This window comes from Neopsephotus bourkii, unplaced genomic scaffold (assembly GCF_033783945.1).
Source record: "Neopsephotus bourkii isolate Nb327-2 ecotype Australia unplaced genomic scaffold, CSIRO-AGI_Nbou_v1 NB_1574, whole genome shotgun sequence".
NCBI classification, from domain to species: Eukaryota; Metazoa; Chordata; class Aves; order Psittaciformes; family Psittacidae; genus Neopsephotus; species Neopsephotus bourkii.
In genome coordinates this window covers 2,532,248-2,546,571 of record NW_026902050.1, presented here as the reverse complement: position 1 = coordinate 2,546,571, position 14,324 = coordinate 2,532,248, and the positions used below count along the sequence as shown (strand labels likewise).

The 14,324-nt window shown below is 41.4% G+C and overlaps 1 long non-coding RNA gene across 1 annotated transcript; it reads left to right on the top strand.

Annotated features, from left to right (window-relative positions):
- Positions 1 to 98: 98 nt before the first annotated feature.
- Positions 99 to 12,988, top strand: LOC133222121 (uncharacterized). The gene is made up of 3 exons (XR_009728204.1): positions 99 to 278; positions 12,029 to 12,176; positions 12,640 to 12,988. It is a non-coding gene; the product is annotated as an uncharacterized LOC133222121 (long non-coding RNA).
- Positions 12,989 to 14,324: the final 1,336 nt, after the last annotated feature.

Sequence of the window (14,324 nt, the reverse complement as noted above, 5' to 3'; positions counted from 1 at the left end):
AAGTACTGTCTTCCCTGGTGCCTCCTAGGCCAAATGGAGCTTTAAAATGTGCCACCGTGCGGACAGAGGATAGGACCCCATATCGGGATGGTGTGGCTCTGATTTGCAGCATCGGTGGCACAGCAGTGTTCCTCCTGTGTCCGTCGAGCCCTGCAGGAAAAAGCAGTAAAACCACGCTTGGCCAAAAGGCACCTGAAGCAGCAAGGAACGCACTTACAGCATAGGCAAACGCCAGACAACCCTAGTCCTGTGGCCGTTTTGGGGTAATGTGTGGGCTGGTGATCCATTGCTGATAACTACCACAAAATGATAGCTGAGGATGGTGTTCACATGAGGGACCTGCATGCACAGTTGGGATCACTGGTGGGCTTCGAAATGCAGGTGTTGACACAAGCAGGATTACTGGAGGTTGGTTGGTGGGAGCTGCAGGAGGTTATGGGATGGCAGGAGAGTCCCTTGGGAAGGTGTGAGGTGTTTTAATTGGAAGGGTTACACCATCATGCTTCTGTTCAGCATAACTGGTACTGTTGGCAATGCTTGGTACTTCAGGAGGTTGTGTGTCAGAAGGTGAGATGCGGAGATATACCTACACTTACATATTTTCTTTATGGCTCAGTTTCAGTCCTTGAAGAAATTTAAGCTGTGCTTCCTTTTCAGGACTATAGGAAGGGTTTCTTGTGCTTTTCTTTATAACTTTTGCAAGCATTAACAGTATTAAGACTGTAATACAGATCCTTTGTTATTCACATGACTCTTTACCTACTAAGCAATTAAAAATTATGACAAATAGCTAAAGGCATAGATGTACAAGATGGCCTAACTGAAGAGATTTCACAGAATCATGGACTGGTTGAGGCTGGGAGGTTATCTGGTCCAGTCCTGCTGTTTGAGCAGGGTCATACAGAGCTGGCTGCATAAGACCATGTCCAGATGGCTTCTGAGTAGCATTGTATGCCAGTGCTTGGTTACGCTCACAGTGGCAGTGTTTCCTGATGTTCAGAGGGAACCTTCTGTGTGTCAGTTTGTGCCTGTGGACTCTGGTCCTGTCACCGAGCACTGCTGGAAAGAACCTAGCTCCATTTTCTTTATGCCCTCCCTTCAGTTACTTACATACATCATCGTAGTGAGACTGAGCTTTCTTTTCTCCAGGCTGAACAGTCCTAGACTTCTCAGGCTTTTTTTCATAGTACAGATGCTTTCTTGACCCTTCATCATCCTTATGGCCCTTTGTTGGACTCTCTCTAGTATGTCCATGTGTTTCTTGTACTGGGGAGCCCAGCACTGGACAGAGTCTTCCAGGTGATGCCTCACCAGTGCTGAGCAGAGGGCAAGGATCACCTCTGTCAAACTACTGGCCATGCTTTTGCCTAATGCAGCCCAGGATGCCATTCACCCGCTTTGCAGCAAGGGCACTTTGCTGGCTCACGTTCAACTTGGCATTTATGAGGACTCCAAGGTCCTTTTCTGCAGTCTGTTGTCTTCCTCAAGACAATGACCTATACCTGCTTTTTCACCAAGAATAACCTGAGGAAAATCTGTTAGGAAGCGGATACCTTTCCAACCTGAAATGGCAAAGGGGTTTTGTCATGAAAGGATTTAAAAACCAAACAAGCCCTCAAATGCAAAGTGATGAACAAAGAACATTTCACCTCCAATTTACCCAATATAGAAAATTATGTTTGAGCTGACACAATTTTTGTAGGCATGTCTTAAAATCAAATTGCTTACTTTTAAAAATGCCAAAGTCAGGGAAGTGCTCCTTGACCAAGAGAAAAAAACACCCAAACTTTTAGAACATACAAGTAATTTATAAAACAGCATGTGCAAAAAAATGCATGAATCACAATTACAGTCAATGCTGGTATGTTGTATGTGAGTAGGATTTACTAATATTTTTCCCAAATGCAGCTCTTTTTCAGGTATCCACGGCTTGATAGACTTTCTCTGTAATGGTGTTGGGCATGGTTTGTGTCTGTCTCAGATGAAAGTTTTGAGAAGTTTTTAGCCAGCACATTTCAGCTGCGTCTAGCTTGTTGCTTTGCCAAGTTTTGAGAGAAAACAATAGAATAGCCGCTGTTGGTGACTGCCCTCTCCGCCGCCCCTCTGGCTCCTTTGTATTGTGTTAGAGTGGAGCAAAAGGGCATAATTCCTTCTGGTTTCCATGTTAAACGATAAAACAAACAATCAATTAGGTTTGTCGGTGTTAAGCTTTAAAGTGTGACAGAGAAATGCTCCCCTGCCCCTATGCACACTCCTGTTTGCACACGCGTGTTTGAGATTTTTCAGATGCTTATGATTGAACAGGCTGTAAATTCAATGGCTCTCTTGTGTGACTGGATTATGCGTACATGCATGCCCTTGTACTGACTGGTTAACACTCCTTTCCCCACAAGGGGAAGAGTCACAGGAAGAACCTGAGGGATAGTTCGGTGTCCCGTTGGCTTCCAGGTCAGAAGGAAGAAAAGATCATGTCACATGAGAACAGAAGAGCAAACTGGAAAAAAGAACCCAAAAACGGAATGCTTGAGACAAGCTCTGAGGAGATGAGAGCTAAGATGGGAAAGCATCTAAGCCTAGGACACTATAGGACTTTATAAAAATCTGGTGAGGAGGAAGAAGGAATGCATTTTGCTGGATAAAGAGGCAGACAACATTTGGAAAGAATGGACGAAGTGCTGCATAGCAGCTCATTAGTGCATACTGGCATACTGAACAAGGGGCACATCCTATGGAAAATTAGCTTGTGATTATGCAATTACAAAATTACATCACAGTGTGTATCACAGAAGTTGCATTGTGCATTATGGAACATCCTATTTTTAATGACTAATATTGTTATTTTAGTAGGAGCTTGTCTATAAATTAAGTAAAAAGACATTTCACAACACCAAATACTAAGAAGTAGCTTTGAAATGCAGTTAGGATTTACATAGCAGTAACAGAAACAGCTACCCGCATAACTGTGTTAAGTGTAAACTTCTAAAGCACTTGGTTAGCCATTTACACTTTATATAATAATTTTTCAAATGTGCACTACGAGTCTAAACATTAAATTAATAAAATGTTGTAAGGCAAGTTTGAATATAAAACATTATTTCTGCCTCTGCCAAATCTGGAGGAAAAAAGAAAAATAGTCGACTCTATGCATTCACTCTGTTTGAAGTACTGGAATTCAGTTTTCAGAGCACTGCAACTGAAATGATAATCTGTCTAGTTAGGAAAGAGTTCCATTGTGTGAAGTGCATAGATGGGTGTATAAAAAGAATATAGCCTGATTCAAGACTCTGCTGAGAGGTTTGATTCCATTTTTGTCCTGCCATCTCTGTCTTGCCCTGTCATAAACTTCCCTGATGACAAAAATTGTTCTGGGTCATCCCCTCAGTCTTCTGAACCCCTTCTCACCTTGACCTTACTGTGAAGCTAAGACTGGACATTTATTGTTTGAGAACTTAGAATGGTCTGCTGAGAATTTTAAAATTTGGCACAAAATTTTTGTAGGGCTGGGAGTTCTGAAAATCTGAAAGGGGTAGATTTAGCTTAGACCCACTATGAGCATGGCGAGGCGCTGGCACAGGTTGCTCAGAGAAGCTGGTGCTGTCCCATTCCTGGCAGTGTTCAAGGCCAGGTTGGACAGGGCTGTGTGCAGTCTGGTCTAGTGAAAGGTGTCCCTGCCTGTGGCAGAGGGGTTGGAACTAGATGGTTTTTAAGGTTCCTTCCAACCCAAGCCATTCTATGATTTCAGTATAATCTAACTTATTCCAGTAGGACTGAATAGGCTTTGGTGTTTCTATTTGAATAATTAAAATATAATGCTGTCACTCCATCTTAATCTCTTTTCCTAATGGGCATTTTCTTTGCCTGTCCCAGAGTCCATTCACAGTTTTGGCCTCATTTCCTTCAAAAACATTCACCTATTATATCAATGCAATAGTCTCCTGCCAAGCTAGGTTCTATTTTCTGAATCTTAGAATCAAAGAATAGTTAGGGTTGGAAAGAACCTTAAGATCATCTAGTTACAACCCCACTGCCATGGGCAGGGACATCTCACACTAAACCCTGTCACCCAGGGCTTCATCCAGCCTGGCCTTGAACACTGCCAGGGATGGAACATTCACAACCTCCCTGGGCAACCCATACCAGTGCCTCACCACCCTTAAAGAATTTCTTCCTTATATCAAATCTAAACTTCCCCTGTTTAAGTTTTAACCCATTACCCCTTGTCCTATCACTACAGTCCCTAATGATTAGTCCATCCCCAGCATCCCTATAGCCCCCTTTCAGATACTGGAAGGCTGCTATGAGGTCTCCACCCAGCCCTCTCTTCCCCAGGCTGAACAGTCCCAACTTTCTCAGCCTATCTTCATACAGGAGGTGCTCCAGTCCCCTGATCATCCTCATGGCCCTCCTCTGGACTTGTTCCAACAGTTCCATGTCCTCTTTATGCTGAGGACACCAGAACTGCACACACTACTCCAGGTGAGGTCTCACAAGAGCAGAGCAGAGGGGCAGGATCACCTCCTTTGACCTGCTGGTCACGCTTCTTTTGATGCAGCCCAGGATACGGTTGGCTTTCTGGGCTGCAAGCGTACACTGAAGCTGGCTCATGTTCATTTTCTCATTGACCAGCACCCCCAAGTCCTCCTCCGCAGGGCTGCTCTGAATCTCTTCTCTGCCCAGCCTGTAGCTGTGCCTGGGATTGCTCCGACCCAGGTGTAGGACCTTGCAGTTGGCATGGTTAAACTTCATGAGGTTGGCATCAGCCCACCTCACAAGCGTGTCAAGGTCCCTCTGGATGGCATTCCTTCCCTCCAGCGTATCAACCGAACCACACAGCTTGGTGTCATCGGCAAACTTGCTGAGGGCGCACTCAATCCCACTGTCTATGTCAGCAACGAAGATGTTAAACAAGACCGGTCCCAACACCGATCCCTGAGAGACACCACTCGTTACTGGTCTCCAGCCGGACATTGAGCCATTGACCACAACTCTTTGCATGTGGCCATCCAGCCAGTTCTTTATCCACTGAGTGATCCACCTATGAAATTGATGTCTCTCCATTTGGAGACAAGGATGTCGTGTGGGACAGTGTCAAACGTTTTGCACAAATCCAGGTAGATGACATCAACTGCTCTAGCCCTGTCCATCTTGCATTTGCTTGGTGTTTTACTTAACACATGGCAATGACCACATTCAGCTGTTTAATGATTCCTTGTAGCTAACATGATAAAACAAACACTTATATAAGCAGTGAAATAAATATATCTCAGTTTCTTTTGATTTATATCACCATTTGTTTGGTTTTCAGTGGTCTGTAAGGCAAGGTACAATAGAAGCTTCTCTTCTGGTTGCATGAGTAACCTGGCATCTAATAAGTAATTAGATGCTGAGCTTTTTCTTCTCATTGGACAAATAGTTGTGTCACTCATCAGTCTTCCCAAACCTGTCAAAAAGTAGTAATGCTGAGACCTCTTTCCTCTTTCTTAAACTTAGTGAAAAGGTTTAAATGTTATTGGAGAACGTAGAACCAGTTACAAATGATTTCACACGCCTCTTCTCCTTCAACAAATATGCTAAACAAGGCACGTGTGTATGTGTCTTTCTCCTAGCCTGCACTAATCTGTCTCTGCTCCTCTTTGCAAACGATTCTTCTGGATGTGAGGCCACAAGACCGACAGGTAACAACTTGGTGTCTGGGAGCAGGAAGCAAGGTTTTGTCACCAGTGCACTCCTTGTTTGCCATGATGCAAAGGGTGAGCAATGCAGTTACATACTTGTTTCCTTTATTTTCTCTCTTCTGTACTAGACTGAAACCAGCAATGCCACCTGTTGCTCTATACAGCGGAGTCTCAGTCGCGTATCCAAGCTGTAGATGCTACTGCCTGAGTAGGTAATAATCAGTCTTAACAGTTTCTTACCTGCATAGATGTGCTGACCAGAATCTTTCAAAAGACTCTTCCAAAACAGAAGACTTCTAGTACCTTATATTAACACGCATTTCATTCCTTACTACAGGAAATGCTAAAACTCTTTAGTACTTGAAACAAACAAACTAGCACATGCTAAAAATTCTGGAGATGCAAAGTGCTGAAAATACAGAGATTCTAGCAGGGATCTGGGAAGAACTGGTGGTAATACAAGTTCCTCAGACTTACTACAATGCTCTAGTTTCATGGTAGAATTTTGCTGAATTTCACACTAGTATTTTGTCCATTTTAGGCTGTGTAATTACCTTTAGTCTCATGTGGGAAAAAAAAAATCAGGATGATATCCTGGGAATGACATTTCTGATTAATACTAAGTGAATTCAATTAGTTCCCTTTGGAAGACCTTAGTATCATTAAGTTCAAATGCTTCAACCCCTTTCACAGATAAAGAAGTATACCAACATGAACAGAATAGGAATAGGAATAGTTGGAAGGGACCAACAGTGCTCATCTAATGCCGCTGCCTGACCACTTCAGGGCTGACCCAATGTTAAAGCATATTATTAAGGGTATTGTCCAAATGCCTCTTGAACATCGGCAGGCATAGGGCATCAACCGCCTCTTAGGAAGCCTGTTTGACCACCCTCTTGGTAAAGAAATGCTTCCTCATGTCTAGTCTAAACTTCCTTTGATGAATGCATCTTCGAACCATTTCCAAGCATCCTATTCCCAGATACTTGGGAGAAGAGCTCAACACATTCCTCTCCATCTCCCCTTCTCAGGAAGCTGCAGAGAGCTGTGAGGTCACTCCTCAGACTCTTTTTCTCTAAACCAGAAGAACCCAGAATCTTTGTTTAGGACTAGAATGTTACTAGAGAAGTAACAGATTAACATTAATGCTCAGCAATTATTGTTATTGCTATAAAAATAGCAAAACCTTTATCAGTATTAATCCTATATCTCAGTAGTTAACCATTACCACATCCATTTTTACTGAAGAAGATTATAGGTTTCATTTAGATTAAATGGGAAGACAGTTTGCAGTTTACGCTAGCATAAAGCAACAGCAGTGTTAGTTGGGAGGTAATTTTAATTGACCTCAAAGAATTGTTTCATTATGACACCACCAGTTCAGGCAACACTGGTCTTTCTTACAAGACTTCCTCAGGACTGCACAGAACATTAGCAGTACAGACCCGTGGTGTAGTGGCTTCACACCTGACCTCACTGACAAGGTTAGTATTCATCAAAGCAGGATGATGTAAGCCTAGAGGTACACATTCCTGGGTTGTTGACCTAAGTGTGCCAGTGTGCTTGAGGGCTAATTAGAAGTGTCTTCTTTAAGTGGAGTTTTATCTTGGGACTATCAGGTTTGCACAAGAGAAAGATCATTAGTCAGAGTTACAAGATGTTGATCAGCAGTCCTTGTTATCAAAGCCATCGCAGTGCAAAGTGGTCTGTAGGCGTTAAACCCCATCTCTGTGCTAAAATTGGTGTCATACATACTGAAGGAAAGAGGTCTTGTCACAATAATGAAAAATACTTTGGTTGGATATAAAGAGAAATGTGTCTGGTGGACAGTTAAAGGAGTGCTACTTGAATCAGCCTTACACATTCCTCGTTCACACTGATTGTGTGCTGTAGTTCTGTATCCACTTAAGAGATGGATAATTCTTTTCCTGTTGGAAGTCTGCAGAAAACAATTTCTTGCTTGCTGTGTCATATTTATGTCATCCATGTTGGCTGTACTGGGTATGTTTGCTGTCTCAGGGCTATAATTCCAAGTAAATATCCCCATGTTAAAAGGTTGATCCTTAAGTTTACTTTACAATAGTTGTCAAATGTAGCTACCTTGCAGTACATGCTGTATAAAGCAGGTTTCTTCAAACGTTTTAGGGCTATATTAGGAAGCTGGACATAATTAGTTTGAGAATGCCTTCTTTTACAAGTTGGTCTGTGTGTATCAGGCACAGCTCAGTGATGAATTTCTAGCTGCATAGTTCACACACACCGTATCATTATTTATCCTGCATGAACATTGAAACAACATCTCATGCTTTTCTCATTGTATAGTCTGGTTATTTTTTCATTGTCTTTTATCAGGATTTTTATCAATGTTTCCCCACAGCTTCCAGATTGTTCACAATGCAGATGCAGCAGTTCTGTTCACTGGGCTGGGAACAGCAATCACATTACCCATGCTCTGCATTCTTTACATTAGTTGTTCATAGGAAGACAGATTTAATTACGAAGAGTACTAACTGGGGATGGATGGACACTTGGTTGCTTGTTTTAAAAGCAATGATTGACATAATAAGAAGGTCTAAGCTCCATCTGCTTCTTTCTGATGCTTTTGCTAGTGACCTTTTATGTTTTGATGCAGCCTATTGCTTATGAAGGTCAGTTTGTTATAGCAGTTTACACTGATGTAGCTGTTGTGGTTGGCACTTAAAGTCTGTATCAGGTGGGTTTGAGTGGGATTTTGATCCTCAGAGTTTTTCATTACTCTTTTTGTGACTGTATTTTTATTTCCCGTAAATATGTAAAACATTTAGAAGCCCTGAAATGCTTCTGACTATAACACCTTACGAACTGAACTCCTCTGGTTAACATTTTGTCAGTGCTAGTGCTACAGATCCTTCAGTGCTAGTGCTACAGATCCTTCCAATTCTGTGTTCCCCACTATCTTCTCAAGAATTATACTAAAATACTTAAATAATAAAACAATACTTAAAGTAATTGTTTTAGTGTTGCAGAAAAGGTTTAAAGCATCTTTTTTTTTGTTATTTGACTGGTCCTGTATGTTCTATTAATAATTATTATTTACAAGGGATATTCTGAATGCTTTAGATTACATAGGGATGACTGCTATGCAGTTTGTGTTCTCTGCACAACAGGCATAAAAATTCTGTAGGTAGGAACTCCCAGCCATTATTTTTCATCTAAATGAATATTTTATAGCTTTTATAAAAGCTATAGCACAGAATTATTTGTGACATGATTTTTCCTTTAAAAAAATAAAACCACCCTACTTGTACATAATTTGTAAAATGTTTTATTTAGATATTTAATGGGTATAATGGTCCAACTGAGAGATCATAAGATTTAGCCTGTAGCTGTTAGGCACTTAACGTTGATATGGCTTATGTTCAGGAGGCCCATTTGGATAAAGCATCTTATTGCTTATACGAATATATGTTGAGGATACATGTTTCATTTAGGAAAAGGTACAGCAAAGAGTAAACCTTTGTTTATGAAGCCAGTAACAATTATGAAAAGCACAGCATAAAGTATTTTTGTTCCAGCATCTACTTCAGCTCTGGCACATGTAAGGTCCATAGCTTCACTAAAATTAAGGTGCTTTTTCCTTCTAGCATTTACAACCACTGGTAGGCTTCAAATATTATATGGAAATCTTTCATAAGACCCTTTTGTGATTAATTGCGGTAGAGAGGACAAAGTTTTTCTGGAGTAATAGAAATGAGGGAGAGAGTGCTGCATTTTCCTAGTGAGTACTATTTTTAGGTTGTTTTTCTGTTCTGTATTTTGTATTGCTTCTTAACTGAACTTGGAGAGCTAAAACAGATCAAAGTTGTGCACTGGTTCAGCTAAGAAATGAAAACAGATCAAGAAGTGAGGCAGCAGAAGGAGTAGCAATTTGTAGCATCTGTGATAGGGGATAATTGGTAGGAGAACTTTTATGTGCTGCAGAATCATGCTGGAGAATGTGGTCATTAAACTATAAAGATGATAAACATAGATGGACAGGAGCAGAAGCTAGAGATTACAGTAGGCTTCTTTAAATTTTTAATCTAGCTTTTTAAAAGCTGGTCATATTAAACAACTTGGATAGGGAGATCTGTATAATGTCTGTTTTGTAACTGCTCATCACATCTTTCAAAGACCTCAGTGTCCAAATACACCTTCATAGCTAATAATGGTTGGTATGAAGAGTGGTTTAGTGCTGGTAACGGGGAGTCAGCTGTGGAATTCCACTAACATAAGTATGACATCTCTGATAGTGAAACATGACCATGGACAATAGAGCAGGACATAAACAGAATTGGTAGGTAGAGGTCTTTTACTTGATCAGTAGGAGAAAGACAAACTTTTGGACACATGAGGCTCAAATAAAACCATGGATTCAGTAGCTTTACTGGGTTTATGGCATATCGTAATGTACCTCCTCATTAACCTATCTGTTCCATAGGAAATAAGTTTCTTGTTTCTCTGCCCTAACGTTGTCTCCTCTCTTTTAATAACTTCTCTTTTACTTCAAGGCTGTCAGCTATCTTGTCTTTCAGAGAAGATCTAACTGATACACACCTAGCATTTCCAGGGCTGTATAACATTTGTGACAGATCTCCATATCAGTTTCTGGTTTAAGTGCATTTATCACCCTTTTCTCATTTCCTTAGTCATATTCATTGATACTTCGACATTTGGCTATACTCTGCTGAACTTAGTAGGGCAGAAACTTGTATTTGTTGCCTTCAAGCATGCAGTCTTCTGAAACCAGGAGTAATTAGTACAACTTCTACAGCTTTGCTTTCTCCAGCAACAAGGTTATTGACCATCACAGCTTCTCTAAAGCTAAGTGCTGTTTATTCAGTTATACCATTTATAGGAGCAAGCCTGCTGTAAAACAATGAACTGTTACCCATCCAACCAGGCAGCTTGCAGGATTTGTATCTACCATCTGGTGCCACCTCCTGGCACCACTTGGTGACCTTAGTTCAGTTCTCAAGTAGTCTATGAATAAACCTGGACGAGCAAACACACATGCTTGTGTGAAGGCCACCACTGGGGCTTTTCCTAGCCCTTCTTTGTTGCCGGACCTTTAAGTATCAGATAAAACCAGTAAAATTATGCCCCCCATCTGCTTGGGATGAATCTTTCAAGTCATGCACATTTCCAATGCTGTTTTTCCTCTATCTGTTTTTCTCAAGTTTCTCTTGGGACTTCACTGCTGGACATTCAGTGCTTCATGTGGCTGAGTTTGCTATGAATACATTCAGTGACAAGCACTTAATGATAAATGTGTTCTTTATAGCATTAAAAACAGAAGTGTTTGAATATTTTGTATCTTCTCAGCATCTGTTATGTTGCAGTTTTTGAATGACCCAGAATGTTAGAACATTGCAACAGGAATATTTTCATTCTTGTTTTCAGTGTTGCCCCAGTTGTAATTATAGAGGCATAAATCTCTCTCTACCTTTTGCCCTCACAGTGCCTGCTGAAAGCATCTATTTATATTTCTCAGAGTTCTTTTTCAACAAAGACAGAGAACATACAGCAGATAATAGTTTCTGTAGGCTGTAAGTCTGCTCCCTGACTTCCTTTATTATGGAATGGAAGAGAGTAGCCAGGCCAAACAATAATGCAATTTAGCTGAATTGAATGAGCCTGAGACTCACTTGGTTGATGGGTTTGCAGTGGAGTAAAAAACAATTTCTCTGCATCTATATAGTCAGAATGCAAGAAAAACTCTAAAGGAAAGGGAAGTGTTGAGAGAAAGAAAAGCATGAGGTAGTCCTTGGAAAAGGAGAGGGTTTACAGAAACTGAGAAGAGGCTGGAGAAAACATAGCATAAATGAAAATAAGTGAAACTGAAACAGACAAAAGGCTGAAAAGAATTTCAGCTGTAAAAGTTTTAAGAATTTGAAAATGAAGAGACCTCTAAGAATAAAAATAAAGTTTCTTTGGGGTTCTTGGCGATGAAATGACAATGATGCAGTGCAGAGGGGAGAGACAAAATCAGGGACTTTGGCTGGAACATTAAGTGAGATCAATTTTAAAAAGGCTTCTGTGCTGAGGCTAATACAGAAGCTAAAGAATTGTATGGGAGAGAAGTTTGAAGACAGGCTGAGAAGCTTTGTTAGATAGGGACATTTGGCAGTATCTCTTGAAACCATTGCCCAGAAAGACTTACGGAAAGTAAGAGGGGCGCTAGCCAAGCTTCTTTATAGCAAGACCTCCCTAGGAAATTAGTGACTGAGACACAATCATGAGTTTCACTGGGCATACAGGTATTAATGCTGCAGGATACATTACATCCCACTTGGCTTCAATTACAGCTTTTCTGCTCCATCTTTCCTTGACAGATCTGGAGCACCATTCTTATGGAGACAGGCTGAAAGAGCTGGAGTTCGTCAGCCTGGAGAAGAAAAGGCTCCAGGGAGACCTTAGAGCAGCTTCCAGTGCCTAAAGGGGATGACAAGAAATCTGGAGAGGGACTTTGTACAAGAGTATGTAAGGATAGAACTAGGGGAATGGCTTTAGGCTGAAAAAGGGTAGATTTAGATTAGACATAAGGAAGAAGTTCTTCACTGCAAGGTTGGTGAGACATTGGAGCAGGTTGCCCAGAGATGCTATGGTTGCCCCATCACTGTCAGTGTTCCAGGCCAACTTGTTCTTTAAATTTGGTTCTATGCTTTTTATGCCAAATAAGACAGATGCAGTGTTGCAGTGCTGTGCAGCAGTTGCCTTGAGGAGTATGCTGTGCCATAGGCTGCAGGTAACAGAGTGCCTGAGCAAGCCTGACCATCTGTGAGGACTACTGTGGCATCTCGGTGATGAAGGAGAGCCAGAGGACATGGCTGAAGCAGCACAGCGAGTCAGTTGCGATTTGGGAGCAATTACAGGAATTGGAGAGTTCTGGACGGGCTGTGCAGTTTCTTGGCCTCTTGGTAACAACTCTTCTGGCTTTTTGCAGGTGTTGAAGCATAGTCTGGTGGTTGAGGGAGCATCACAGATTGAAGCTTGGGGGATCTGTGGCCAGACACAAAGGATAAGCTCTGACTCACAGCATCGGCACAGCTAAGTCCTTGGACTGCATTGTAGATGAGGGAGGTTGGGTGAGCGGAAGGTGGTTGTGCCCTCCCTGGGGATGAGCCATACTGTGTGGCAGTCTGGGTACTGCTGGGTGGAGGGAGCTGGAAATCTTATCTGGGAGGGTGAAGTTTGGGCATTTAGTGAGTGATGTACAGGCCCAGCAATGGGAATTTGCTTGATGGGCCAAGTGGTTGTGTACCTTGGACTACAAATGTTCATTGTGTGAGTAACAGGCTAAAACCCCAGTCTGTTTTACATATTAAAAAGTATTTTCCCAGCTGCAGTGTTTTACTCGTTCTGCTGACTCTGTGAGGCATTCTTCTGGTCAGCCTTTGGAGTGGGATTTACTGGACAATGGAAGAGACTTTTGGGGTGGTGTTAATGACTGCAAGAAAGGTGTTACCTGTTGTCACAAACACTTCTCTCTCAGCAGGTACCACTTCCTTTAAGGAGGGGCTGTTTGGTGGTTACAGGTGGCAGCCTTTGGATATTTGATCACAGAGCTGAGAGAACCACAAATATTAAGTTAATTGTAATGGAGATTTAGGGCTTGCCATGTTGCAGGTAGCTTCAGTGGAAGTACAGCTTAGTATAGTGGAACATTCTATGGATTGATTCTTACAAATGGTCACTTATGAATGGTGGCTAAAACCAAGCCTATAAGCAGCAATTGCAAAGTGTTTCTGGTGTGTCTGTATTCCCATTCTGCTGCCCTTCCAAATGAAGGGGAAACATGTAAAGCTACAGGAAAAAAAAATCTCATCTCCTTTTTACTTTTCTATTTACTCTTTTCCTGCTCAGCTACTCTTTGACATTACTTGCTTAAAACTGAGTGGTCAGTTTTTCACTTATGGTTTATTGTTTAGAGTTTGTGGGTGTCAGTGATTTCTCACTCAGAGGTTATAGTTTATTACTTTATTCTGTGGAGCTCTTTATTTACCAGGGTTTACTGTTTACACATTTATTGACAAGGGCATTGGGTGTAAAAATCAAACCTAATGACTGCTTGGATTCTGAGATTTTTGGTTTATCACTGTAGGGTTTACTGTGTGAAATGGAAAAGTCTGAGTTCCTAGATAATGTGTAAGCCCTGAATCATAAACAGTAGGTTGTGAACCCTTCTCTGGGGTTTGTAACCATTATGCGGCAGGGCTAATGTTCACTGTGATGTAAAAAAGGCACTCAAGACTCTGTAAATTATTGATCTAATTTCCACTTATTGAACACTACCAGGCAAAAAGCATGGTATAATCATACATTCTTTCAGATGTTGGGAACAACAGTATCCAGAATCTGGGAGTCCTCCAACTGAGGCATGGCCCACAGTGCATCTCCTGTCTTTGAGAATGATCTTTTCACATCTTGGTCTTTAGAGCTTTTACAGGATTTTCCTGGAAGAAAATAATGCTATCCACCCTTTTACTATCTAACAATGGAATGTTCACTTGAGAACCTTCTGCTTCAGTGTAAGATAAAGACAATTACATATAATCACCAGTGGCAAGCAGGAACTGCCTTCAGGCTCCTTTGTCCCAATTAGTCAGCTAAATTTGTCCTGTGACCAAG